The sequence below is a fragment of the Phocoena phocoena genome, chromosome 7 (genome assembly GCF_963924675.1).
Source record: "Phocoena phocoena chromosome 7, mPhoPho1.1, whole genome shotgun sequence".
NCBI lineage: Eukaryota > Metazoa > Chordata > Mammalia > Artiodactyla > Phocoenidae > Phocoena > Phocoena phocoena.
In genome coordinates this window covers 36,514,427-36,527,248 of record NC_089225.1, presented here as the reverse complement: position 1 = coordinate 36,527,248, position 12,822 = coordinate 36,514,427, and the positions used below count along the sequence as shown (strand labels likewise).

General features: G+C 37.8%; 1 protein-coding gene across 1 annotated transcript in view; it reads left to right on the top strand.

Annotated features, from left to right (window-relative positions):
* The first annotated feature begins 11,864 nt into the window (after positions 1-11,864).
* Positions 11,865-12,822, top strand: part of NEB (nebulin) — a 225,939-nt gene continuing 224,981 nt past the window's right edge. Inside the window, exons 1-2 of the mRNA XM_065880211.1 lie at positions 11,865-11,942; positions 12,556-12,639. The gene's annotated coding sequence lies outside the window, so the exon portion shown is untranslated. The remainder of the gene's footprint in view (positions 11,943-12,555; positions 12,640-12,822) is intronic.

Genomic DNA, 12,822 nt, shown 5'->3' with positions numbered 1-12,822 from the left:
AGATGGAAGGTTGGTAAACTGACTCTCTCTTCCCAGCCTTGGGTGCCAGTTTTTTTTCTGTGGCAGTCCTCAGGGTTTGTTTCGACCAAGGCAGGTCTGGAATTGCCACACTGGATAAACGTTAACGTCGGGATTCACAAAGTATATTCAGTGGGACAAAATTAACTTAAATATATTGTACTATGGTTGAATACTTTTCAGACATGCAAGGAGAAACCAAAGAAGCCAGTAGATTTCTCTTCCTTCGAGGCTCTGTTTCTTGGAGCCATTACAATTGAATGTGCCTGCAAATCTCATAGAGGGGTTAGAATGCTCAGCACTTCCCACACTTCTTGACAATGGAACCCTCTTCTCATGGACCAACTTATAAGACTAATGATTCTCAAGAACTCCTACTGGGAAAGGCCAGTCCCAATTCCCTTGTTTACTTTTGAGGAAAGGAAGCCACAGAGAAGTTTTATGGGACAAGCTTCTATTTTGGAAAAAACTAATCTCAGGGGACTTCCCTGCTGGTGCAGTGGTTAAGAATCCACCTAAAAAAAGAAGAAGTAAAACTGTCACTGTTTGCAGATGACATGATACTATACATAGAGAATCCTAAAGAGGCCACCAGAAAACTACTAGAGCTAATCAATGAATTTGGTAAAGTTGCAGGATACAAAATTAATGCACAGAAATCTCTTGCATTCCTATACACTAACAATGAAAGATCAGAAAGAGAAATTAAGGAAACAATCCCATTCACCATTGCAACAAAAAGAATAAAATACCTAGGAATAAACCTACCTACGGAGGTAAAAGACCTGTACTCAGAAAACTATAAGACACTGATGAAAGAAATCAAAGATGACACAAATAGATGGAGAGATATACCATGTTCTTGGATTGGAAGAATCAATATTGTCAAAATGACTATACTACCCAAAGCAATCTACAGATTCAATGCAATCCCTATCAAATTACCAGTGGCATTTTTTACAGAACTAGAACAAAAATCTTAAAATTTGTGTGGAGACACAAAAGACCCTGAATAGCCAAAGAAGTCTTGAGGGGAAAAAAAGGAGCTGGAGGAATTAGACTCCCTGACTTCAGACTACACTACAAAGCTACAGTAATCAAGACATATGGGACTTCCCTGTGGCACAGTGGTTAAGAATCCACCCGCCTAATGCAGGAGACACGAATCAATCCCTGGTTCGGGAAGATCCCACGTGCCACAGAGCATCTAAGCCCATATGCCACAACTACTGAGCCTGCACTCTAGAACCCGTGAGCCACAACTACTGAGCCCACGTGCCACAACTACTGAAGCCTGCGCACCTAGAGCCTGTGCTCTGCAACAAGAGAAGCCACTGCAATAAGAAGCCTGTGCACTGCAACAAAGAGCAGCTCCTGCTCGCCACAACTAGAGAAAGCCCACGCACAGCAACGAAGACCCAATGCAGCCAAAAATAAATAAAAAATAAATAATTAAAAAAAAAGGACAATATGGTACTGGCACAAAAACAGAAATGTAGGTCAATGGAACAGGATAGAAATCCCAGAGATAAACCTGCACACCTATGGTCAACTAATCTATGACAAAGGAGGCAAGGATATACAATGGAGAAAATACAATCTCTGCAATAAGTGGTGCTGGGAAAACTGGACAGCTACATGTAAAAGAATGAAATTAGACCACTTCCTCTTAGAGGAAAACATAGGAAGAACACTCTTTGACATAAATCACAGCAAGATCTTTTTTGATCCACCTCCTAGAGTAACGGAAATAAAAACAAAAATCAACAAATGGGACCTAATGAAACATAAAAGCAAAGGTAACTACAAACAAGACGAAAAGACAACCCTCAGAATGGGAGAAAATATTTGCAAATGAAGCAACTGACAAAGGATTAATCTCCAAACTATATAAACAGCTCATGCAGCTCAATATTAAACAAACAACCTAGTCCAAAAATGGGCAGAAGACCTAAATAGGTATTTCTCCAAAGAAGATATACAGATGGCCAAGAAGCACATGAAAAGCTGCTCAACATCACTAATTATTAGAGAAATGCAAATCAAAACTACAATGAGGGGCTTCCCTGGTGGCGCAGTGGTTAAGAAGCTGCCTGCCAATGCAGAGGACACAGGTTCGAGCCCTGGCCGGCGAGGCTCCCACATGCCACGGAGCAACTAAGCTCGTGCTCCACAACTACTAAGCCTGAGCTCTAGAGCCCGCAAGCCACAGCTACTTAAGCCCGCACGCCTAGAGCCTGTGCTCCACAACAAGAGAAGCCACAACAATGAGAGGCCTGCGTACTGCAATGAAGAGTAGCCCCTGCTCACCGCAACTAGAGAAAGCCCGCACACGGCAGCAAAGACCCAACACAGCCAAAAATAAATAAATTTATTTATTTAAAAAAAAAAACTACAATGAGGTAACATCTCACACCAGATAGAATGGGTATCATCAGAAAATCTACAAACAACAAATGCTGGAGAGGGTGTAGAGGAAAGGGAACCCTCTTGCACTGTTGGTGGGAATGTAAACTGATACAGCCACTATGGAGAACAGTATGGAGGTTCCTTAAAAAACTAAAAATAGAACTACCATATGACCCAGCAATCCCACTACTGGGCATATACCCAGAGAAAACCATAATTCAAAAAGACACATGCACCCCAATGTTCATTGCAGCACTATTTACAATAGCCAGGTCATGGAAGCAACCTAAATGCCCATTGACAGACAAATGGATAAAGAAGATGTGGTACATATACACAGTGGAATATTACTCAGCCATAAAAAGGAATGAAATTGGGTCATTTGTAGAGATGTGGATGGATCTAGAGACTGTCATACAAAGTGAAGTTAAGTCAGAAAGAGAAAAACAAATATCGTATATTAACACATATATGTGGAACCTAGAAAAATGGTACAGATGAACTGGTTTGCAGGGCAGAAATAGAGACACAGATGTAGAGAACAAACGTATGGACACCAAGGGGAGAAAGTAGCAGGGGGTGGTGGTGGTGGGATGAATTGGGAGATTGGGATTGACATGTACACACTGATGTGTATAAAATAGATAACTAGTAAGAATTGCTGTATAAAAAATAAATAAAATAAAATTCAAAAAAAAAATGAATCTGCCTGCCAGTGCAGGGGACACAGGTTCAAGCCCTGCTCAGGGAAGATCCCACATGCTGTGGAGCAACTAAGCCCATGCGCCACAACTACTGAGCCTGTGCTACTGAGCCCGTGTGCCACACTTCTGAAGCTGGCACGCCTAGAGCCCATGCTCCGCAGCAAGAGGAGCCACTGCAATGAGAAGCCCACACACCACTCTGAAGAGTAGAGACCCGCTCGCTGCAACTAGAGAAAGCCCGCGTGCAGCAACGAAGATCCATTGCAGCCAAAAATAAATAAATTTATTTTAAAACACCCAAACTAATCTCAGGAGTAACCAAGCACCAGGCATGCCAACTCTAGGCAGCTGTCTACTGAAATAATAATTCCAGGGTGCCCTATTTAGGCACAGTTTGGATCTGAGATTATCTGTTTAATTCAGGATCTGCAATGCCATCTTGGCCCTCCCTAAAGCATATCTTGAGTCACTGGAGAAGATAGAATTGACCCAGTTTTTCAGTGACCTCCAGACCACCTGTGTTCAATAGGTCAGCTAGACTGCCCATACCATGCTGAACTGGATTTCAGGAATAGACCTGCATTTCAGGGTCTTCCTGGGGCTACAATGCACTTGAGAATCAATGGGACAATTATTGTCCACTGTTTACCTGCCCATATATTGCTATATTGTCAAACATTCCAATTTCCAATGTTATGTGACTAACCATGAAAACATTGCTGATAAACTCTCTCCACTTTCCTTCTTAAAAAACAAACTGTTCTGGTCCCGCTGACAGTGACGGAAAGGTGAGTTAGATATTAGTTCAAACTCTGTCAAGTGAGTTAGGCATTCCCAGACTGCTCATTACCTCACAAAGAGCGTTAAGAACTAGTTAACCTTTTTTTTTTTTTTTAAAGAACTATTTAATAAATCACTCTGAAAGGATGGCTTAGGTAGGTTGGTTTGGCATATACAGGACCTCATAAAATGCCACCTCCTTCACATAGCCTTTTCTTGCTAACTAGAAAGTGATACAGCAGCTTCCTCCCCTAAAACCAGCTCATACAATCACTAATGGACATGGAAATGTATATTCAATTTAAAAAATTGTCATCTAAGCTAGATGTACCTTTTATGTTGTAAATTCTATGGCTGCCTCTCTGTTCATACTTACATATACATGTATACACAAATACATGTAATGAATAATTTTTGAACTCTAGACCTTATTTTTAACAACAACGTAATGACATATATTCAAACTAGTTTTTGGGAAGTCATTTTCCTGGAAAGAAATTCACATACACATACATACACACATATGCGTGCAAAGATGCACACACACATACACATGTATATTTGTGTGTGAGGGCAAGAGTTGGAGGTACTGACTATGGAGTAAGTTCAATGCCACACAAGAAAGCCAGCTTTGCTATCTTATCTTTATATCTCATGTTGGAAATTCTTTAGGAATCAGCAATTTAACGCTGACATTTTTTGAGACCCATTCATTTGCGAAGTTTGGTTGGCAATGGACAGTAAATTGTTGTAAATTCTGATAATTTACTGCATAACTATTGAATATCTATGGGTAGTGGGTTGAAAGGACAATTTTGGGCTAGGCTGTGGAGAGGGGAAACAGAAGCAAAACAATGAAAGCCCTTGGCTGTTCTCATTGCAATACAGAGATCCAGAGACTCGCTGCTTCAAAGTCAGGACTCTCAAAACCAGGAAACTTCATGAAGAGCTCACTTAGAAGATAAACCTATGTCCAAGACCTCCAAGGAAGCAGGGACAGGAGAAAGAGAACCTAGAAATGGATCAGAAGGTAATTTTAAAAGCTCCCTCTTCCATGTTTATGTGTTTTTCATCGTAGGGAGCATCAGTAGGAGGAGGTAGGAGTCTTTAGAAGGGTGAGTAGGCATATTGCTGAAATTTAGTTTGTCTGACATGGATTTTGGAAAGCAAATAACACCTGGGAGTTTTGATAATTTGAGAAATCTCTTATTCATACCTACATATCCTGCTATGTTATTGTATCTGCATGTTTCACAATTGAATGTATTTAACTGTATACTGTATAATGTATTTCTGATGTATATTTGTTTAGCTGCTGTCTCTACACTAAAGAGACAGTAGCTAAAGCTCTACACTATGTAGAAGAGAATAGCCATATGGCAATGTCAGAACATGCCATTTTCCACTGCTTAGCTCGGCATTCAGGGTCCTCCACAGCATAACTTCTACTTTAGAGTCTTCCATTACTTCTCTACATATACCTTACTTGACCTAAACCAGATTAATCTTCATTCCTCAAACATGCCACACACTTTCCCACCCCTATGTGATCACTCATACTATCTACTAATCCTGGAATGCTCTTCCCCCTGTCATTTCTGGATCTTAAAATTGTATCCAAAATTCACTCAAAAATGCTGTGTCCATGCTTTGGATTCAAGATGGCTGACTGAGCACACACACTTATTTCCACCTTTCTCAAAATCCTAATAAATTTTATGAAAAAGTTATTAATAGTAACAAATGACAAATCAATAACAGAAATAAAAAGAACTTGATGCATAGTATCTACTAGAAAGTCTATACAAAATCTAATTTACAGTGAAAACGAGTGCTTTAATATACCTAGAAATACACTTATACTATTAATGTGCAAGACCTATATAACAAAAACCATAAAACTTTAGTAATGGATGTAAAAAAGAATCTGGATGGGAAGATTACATTATCAAGTATCAATTCTTGCAAAATAAATCTACAAATCCAATGCAATTATTAAAAAAGAATCCAAAGATAATTTTCATGGAACTTGATAAACTAATTCTCAGTACTTCTAAAAGAACAAAAGTATAAGAATATCTAAATGAATGTTAGAAGAATGAAGGAAGCTTGCCCTACAGATATCAAAACATACAAAAGAGGTACAATAACTAAAACAGTGTGATACTGATTTAGAAAGAGTCAAATCGATTAATTGAATGAACACTTTTTAGGGAAATTGATAAGCCACTTCTAAAATTTATGTAGAATATCCAAGACAGGTAGAGCCAAAACTCTCTTACAGATAATATGGTGGGAGGACTTGCTCTTCCAGACATCAAGGCAGATTATAAAGCTACAGAATTACAACAGTGTGATATTGTAGACCAGTGGATAGAATAGGGAGTCCAGAAAGAACTCATACATATATAGATAAGATTGATACCAGAGGAGGAATTTCATCAGTGGGGAAACAATGGAATTTTAAATAAAAGGTGCTGGCATAATTGGCTATCCATATGCAAAAAATAAAATTAGATCTCTTGTTCATTATATAAAAAAAAAATTTCCAGATAGGTTAAACACAAATATGAAAGGTAAGACTCCTAGTATTTAGAAAAGTATACAGGAACACATCTTCATGATCTTAGGGAAGAATTTTTTTTTAATTGGAATATAACTACTTTACAATGTTGTGTTAGTTTCTCCTGTACAATGAAGTGAATCAGCTCTATGTATACCTATATCCCCTCCCTCTTGGACCTACCCCCCCCCCCCATCTAGGTCATCACAGAGCACCAAGCTGAGCTCCCTGTGCTATACAGCAGGTTCACATTAGCTATCTACTTTACACATGGTAGTGTATTTATGTCAGACCTAATCTCCCAATTCATTCCACCCTCCCCTTCCCCTTCCATGTCCACATGTCCGCACTAGTCACAAAGAAGAAAATTGATGAGGTCGACTACATGAAAATTAAGAACTCCTGTTCATCAAATGTCAGTGTGAAACTAATGAAAAGAACCACAGAGAGAGGAAGATATTTACAACATATATAACCATCAAAGGATTAGTATCCTTTATAGGATACTATTAGATCAATGAACAGGGGGCCAAGAACTCAACAGAAAAATGTGCAAGAGAATTAAACAGACACTTCTCAAAAAACAACAAAACATCCAAATGTCTAATACACATACGAAAGAGTTCAACTTTACTAGTAGTCATGGAAATGCAAATTAAAACCACAAGATTACATTATTTCACACCCATCAGACAGATGAAATTTAGAAAGCTTAAGCTTAAGTGGTGGCCAGGTTAAGAGCATACATGTAAAGAATGTAAAAAATTCTTATCAATTTACATGATAAGAATGTAAATTGGTACCAACATTGGAAAACAGGTAGCATTATTTAATAAAGTTGAAGATAAGCATACTCCTCGACCTATAATTTACCTGCCTACTTACATACTCTGGTCAGTTAATTGTCTATGAGTACCAGAATACACGTGCAACAATGTTCATTTCAACTTTGCTCTTAACTGACAAAAGCTGGATATACTCAGTTCCTCCTTACCAGCAGAATGGATAAATAGAAGTATTGTCATATTGTACAATAATTAAATTATTACACAATAATAAACATTATTATATGATAATATTATACAATAATAAAAGTAATGACATTAAGTGAAAAGTTAAGTTATAAAAATTACATATAGCATGAATCCATTATATAAAATTTAAAAACAGACAAAACTAAACTATATTGTTTAGGAGTGCATACAGAGGTGGCAAAACTAAAAATAAAAGCAAGGACATTTTTACTCTCAAGGTCACGACAGAAATGACCTTTTTGTACCTGAGTGATAATTATATAAATGCTCACTTTACCACCGTTTGCTAAACTGTACACATAAGCTTTATACAGTTTTCCGTATATTATACTTCACAACAGAAACAAAATTAAAGTAAAAAACAAAAACAAAAACCCAGAAAGTAAAAGGAGAACAAAACAAGAAAAAACACAAGAGACTAGAAACAGACATCCATGTTAATTCAACAAGTGCTAAAAGTGGCATTTCAAATTCAATTTACTTGTTAAGTAGAGTCGAAACTGGAAAGAAGAGATTGCCTGATTTGACTGCATATGGATTTAAAACATCTTTATGGCCATACATACCACAAACAACTTGGAGGAAATACGACACACAGAAGAAACACATGGCCAATAGCTATAATATATTAAGAATGACTGGGGCTTCCCTGGTGGCGCAGTATTTAAGAATCCGCCTGCTAATGCAGGGGACGAGGGTTCGAGCCCTGGTCTGGGAAGATCACACATGCCGCGGAGCAACTAAGCCCGTGTGCCACGTCTACTGAGCCTGTGCTCTAGAGCCCGCGTGCCCCAACTACTGAAGCCCATGCACCGAGATCCTGTGCTCCGCAACAAGAGAAGCCACCGCAATGAGAAGCCTGCACACTGCAACAAAGAGTAGCCCCCGCTCACCGCAACTAAAGAAAGACCACGCGCAGCAATTAGGACCCAACACAACCAAAAATAAATAAATAAATAAAATTAAAAAAAAAAAAGAATGACTATAAATCAGTATAGGTGGGGAGATATGGGCCAATAATACACCGAATAAAAGATACAAATGGTCGATAAACATATGAATAAATAACCAACTTTATTAGTAGTTGGTAAAGTGCAAAATAGAAAAAAATATATAATATGCAGGAAATTTTAAAATACAATGTAATTATTTGTGCAATTATATATTAAACTTATTAAATTATAAAATAATTACAAAATATAAAAATTAAGGGGGTTATTAAAGCCTGAGTCTCCTTCTAGCTTTACCTTTCTTAGTGTATGACTTACACCCTCATGCTCTGCCCCCGGACATTACATCTGTGTCCCAGGCCTAGAGAAGGGTGGAATGGCAAGAGGAAAACAGTACGTGCCTGCTGAATCTGACCCTGCTCCTCAGTAAAATCATACCTTTCCCAGAAGGCTTATTCTCTAGAATTACACTTAAATCTTATTGGCAAAACTATGTCACCTTTTTCCCCTAACATTTAAGGAATTGAGGAGGAATGTATTTTTTAAATTAGCATATTTCTGTCCCAAACTAAATTGCAGTTCCGTTAAAAAGCAAGAAGTGCTTAGTCAACTCCTGCTGCAGGATGGAAGCACCTAGAACAGTGCCTGCTACATTGTACATAATAAATATTAGTTAAAGGACTGGGAATTTTCATATTATAATCTACATAATCCCCAGAATGACAGTGAGGGGCATCAAGATGAGATCTGAGTACCAGGAAATTAGGTCGGATAGAACAAAAGGCTCCCTGAGAGATCTAAGATGAAATAGATATAACTATAAAATGCTACTTGATGTCTTTGAAAACACCAAGAGCGGATTTAGACAGAAAGTTTGAGGTAGTGATAAGCCTCTAGAATTGTGCTGTTAACACCATAACCACCAGCCCCATGTGACTATTTAAGTTTAAATTAAACAAAAAAATATATAAAAACTCAGTTGTGCAGTCATGCCAGCCATATTTTGAATTCTCAATAACCGCACGTGGCTGGTGGCTACCATCTTGGTGCTGCTGGTATAGAACTTTTCCATGACTACAGAGAACTCTATTGGATACTGCTTATCTGGAAAAATGAAGCCAATGGAGAAAAAAAAGGAGAGACAGAAAACAAACAACAACAACAGCAACAAAAACTATCAACTTGCAGAAAAACAAACCCTTGTGCAGGAAAAGAAAAATAATCATAATATATATATGGGGTTCAGCTATGAATGGCCTTTTGCAATCATAATAACATAAACATTGAATTCTGAATTACATAAATAGAACATTATTGGGAGGATAGAGATGGGGCATGAGGCTTGTGTCTGGTGAGAGTGGGGGTTATATAAAAGAGAACTAAAGCCTGATCTTCCAAGGTGGGAACCTGACAGATAATACCAATGACTGGAAAACTCAGAAAAGAATAATATAGACATTTTGTTAAATGTGTAGAGATAAATAACAAAAGATTCAGTTAAAAGGGTTAAAATTATTGTTTCCAGGGTGGGAAAAATAAAGGAATAGTGGAAACAGGAGGCACTGATTTTAATAACAAGCCTTGCAAAACTATTTGATTCTTAAATGATGTGCAGATAAAATTTGGTTAAAATAATTAATAAAATCAAACTGCAGCAACAAAAACTCTTTTACAATGCCATTTCCTCCATCAAATCTTTTCTGGTCCCCAGACGTGACACTTCTATACTTTGATATTTCAGAAAGCATCATCTGAAGCTCTGCTATTGGTACCTCACTGTACCCTGCTTTGTTTTGTAGCCAATTATATTGGCTTATAGCCAAATTCCTATTGATTCATAAATTCTGAGACTAACTACCAACTGGTTTCGGAAGCTTCACAATATTTTGGTATTTCAGTCTAATATAAAGAGTAAAGATTCCAATAAAATGTTTAAAGATGTAATAATAATTTAAAAATAATAATAGCTAACATTTATTGAGCACTTACTATGTATAAGGCGTATGATAAGAAGCTACCAATAGATCAAGGTGTCAATTGATTCTTTTTCAACAGAAGAGGCCGTTGATAGGCCAGAAAAATAGAGGTGCTCTTTTGTCTCGAGGGCATAACTCCAGATAAGCATTAATCTATGCCTATTTTTTACTTTTTAAAAGGCCCGTATTATTTTTCAACTTAACACCATCTTTTAAAAAGCACATAATGAATAGTAAGTCATAATTCTAGTTTGCAGATGCCAGGTGAATGATCTCATAATCCACACAAATATTCCTTGGTCATAAAACCTGTGGAAACAAAAGGAACAGGTATAATTAATTCAGATGATAAAATGATGTTCAAATTTTACCACCATATGAATCATGGAAGGGGGAGAGATACGTATGTTTGAAATGTGACATTACTTCCTAACATTTAACCAAAAAGAACTATAACAATATGTTTAGTTTCAAATCCATATCAAGATGTGAGTGACCCATGGGGTTTTTGCCTTAATACAGGGAAGTGGAAAGGGATTAAATCAGTGAAAATTGATTTCAGGTAGAAAATTGTTGGATGATTTTTACGAAGTCAATGTCTTACACTCTGACTTGCATAATAGAGCATTATCTTCTAGTAATTTACTGATTTCCATTTTATCTGCCCTTGCTGTTCAGAAATTGAACCCTTTTGTGCCTGCATTCACAATTTGCTTCTAGGAAGCATTTGAGTAAATAGAAAATCAATAACCCAGTTACATATGAGAGGCTCTGCATTCCTAGCAGCTAGGAATGCTTAGAAAGGGAGAAGGTGATGAACATGATCTTGGCATTCTCCCCACCTGGTTTAGTAATAGAAAAATGATGGGGCCTAATCTCTCTAATTACGCCCTGTGGATACCTTATCTAGTGTCACCATCAAGTATTTTCACCAATCACTTCATTTTTATCACATTTTAAAAAATTGGTTTTGCCAACTTGATGTTTTCTGGATCTTATCCCCCTGTTTCTTTCACATTAACACCTGTGACTTACCTGTGGCTCACCTGGTGAGCTGTATATGAGCAAGCATAGTTATCTCCATGAAGATTGGAAAATTGACAGGAAGAAAGTTGCAGAAAGCTTAAAGCCCCTCAAAGTCATGCTGATTTTCTTCTAAATTCTTTTGCATGAATATGGTATTAAACAGAGCTGTAGGAAATGAGAGATTAAACATAACTTAGAACCCCATACTCTGGAAGTTAGGTAAAATTCCATTACATTTGAATACTTCTATGCAAGCAATTTGTTACCCTTTATCCTTTAGTGGAATTGATGAACAGGTGGTTTTCAGAAGCTCACTTAGTATATTTAGCTTCTGAAATTTGAGCAACTCGAGATCTGATTGGCTGCTCTGGCCACATGATAATTCGGAGCCCAGGCTCCTCGCTGGCTCTTGCCTGGGGTTCTCAGGAGGGGAGAGTTGGGAGAGGCTTTGCTGCTGAGGAAATTTATTTGGTAGATTGAAGGTAAGGCCAATTTACGGCTTTTTCTGTAATATTCTTTCAGGACCTGTTCCACAACTTCCCTTGAAGTATTTTCCAAAGTTTGGGTTGTAACTGGGGAAATGAGTGACGCAAATGTGACTAGGAAAGTCTGTAACCCCATTGCCCTACTCAGACCTTACTAATACGTGACATGTAGTGTGTGATTAGAGTCGAGTCCTATATTAACCAATTTATTGCTTGACTGAGTTGGATCTGTTGTCTAACAATTTTTTTTTCATTTTTTGCCTTTTTTTTTTTTCTAAATATATTAGTACAAAAAGGATCTATGTTCTACGTTCCTATATTTATCTGGTTCTACTGGGGTTCATTTGCCTCAGAAGGAGCGGCAGTTTTGCTAGCGTAACAAAACCAGCCACAGCTGGGGTATTGATTTACATGGCAAATATCTTTGGCCGAAGGGACAGCTGCTCCAAATCATCATCCACTTTTATCAAGGGAGAGTCCTACTCTCTGGCGTCAAACTAAGAAGGCCTTGGGAGATCCTTTTGCTAGTTCCTGCATTAGAAGCTTAGGCCAGAGACCCACCATCTCATATGTACTTCAATCAATGCTTTAACAATTTGTTATTTTTCAGGTTTGAACAGAGCTACAGAAACAAAAGAGAAAAAGCCACACAGGCCAATGGTGTTCGGGAAGAGAATAACCCCATTGCCTTGAGGTTTCTATTTTTTCTCTTAAAGTCCGTTGACAGATTTATTTTTATGTGTTCTAATTTGAAGCATAGGATCTATTGCATACAATGTAGTAGAACAGGATGGAGACCTAAGGCAGCCCTCCTAGAATTTGGGTGCTACCAGGAAAAACTCCAACTTTTTCTGAAAGCCAAGCTGAACTTCCACTA